A 1,511-nucleotide genomic window follows, 5' to 3' on the forward strand; every position below is an offset into this window, starting at 1 on the left:
AGTTAGATATTTTGGACTTTGGAATTAAAATAACCCAACATCATCACATACACTTAACCATACACAGAGATAGGCATGGGGAACTTTCCAAAAGATCATCTCTCAATGCAAATCAAACCAGCTATTAGGCTAACTGAAATAAAACCACGCCAATATCTAGGTATGGTTAAGGGTATGTGATGATGTGGGGTAATTTTAATTTCTAAGGCCAAGGGAACTTTATCAGGATGCATAGTATCCTGATCCATCAAATAACTGGCCTCTAAAAATAAAAATCTGCCTGCTTCTATGGGAACTTAACATAAGGGGTGTAAACTTATGCCCACTGTATTTTAAGGAAGAACATGTAATTATTCACAACATATTATTCATTCACAAAGAAAATGGGTGTCCTTAAAGGATTGGATTTTTCCTAGTTAAGGCATTAAAATCAATTTCCAAAAGATGATTCTTCAATCCTCTTTTTAGTCAACTTTAGCATGGCTTCATAAACGTATGAGCACCACTGTATACAGTACATATATCCACTGACATACAATAGCTGCAACTGGTAGGCTACAATGACGGACTGGGATCAATAAACGGCCCGGAAATCTTGCTTTCTTTGTTTTCTCTCTCTTTTTCTCTTTTTCTCGCCCCTTCCCTCCCCCTCTAGCTGGTGCTCGGTGATAATTAATAATAATGATGGATTCGGCGCTTATAAAACATCATGAAATAGACTTCTATTGTACACGGGTACATGGACTGTAAACATTTCCATGGTAACAGCGACTTATTGGACCAATCAAAGACGTCGTTGTTAGCCTTAGCATCGTGGGTAGTGTATAGATATACAATAACTTTTTGAAAAATAACAACACAAATTAATGTAATTATTTCATTATTATTACATATATATGGATGGCCAGTCCGACACTGCGCTATTGATAATATAAGACAACATTTCTACCAGTAATAAAAAATAATAAAATCACTACAAAAGCAGTGTTTTCTACGACTAGCTCAAATACACCTTCACTGTAACACGACAAGACATTTATGTTTTAGATCAAAAACCCACATATCATTTTAAAACCGGACTTATTTAATAATATGTTTGAGAAATAATCTTTAATTCACGTGTGATGTGAATCACACACATACAAATTAAGAATTTTAATTATTTAGCAGGTGCAAGAGACAAAGTGCATTCGCATCTCTTGATCACAGCACATCTGATAGTTGGAATATAATTGCTAAAAAGAGTTTTTATTCATTTGACAGATGAAAGTAAATACTTAGTAAGTACTTCTTCCCACAAATTGAGGCTCTACTAACCAGAACAAGTTGAGTAAAACAGTTAGTTTTAGCTCATCTGTAAAGTGCGACTTACCTCTGCAAAAGATTTTGTAGAAGGAACTCTAGTCCACTGTAGCATAGGCAACCATGGTCTGTTGTTATGTTATGGATTTTAAATAAAAACATTACATTCTACGTCTACGTCTAGTTACGTCGAGTCGCGCATTACACGT

Source organism: Etheostoma cragini, chromosome 21 (assembly GCF_013103735.1).
Source record: "Etheostoma cragini isolate CJK2018 chromosome 21, CSU_Ecrag_1.0, whole genome shotgun sequence".
NCBI lineage: Eukaryota > Metazoa > Chordata > Actinopteri > Perciformes > Percidae > Etheostoma > Etheostoma cragini.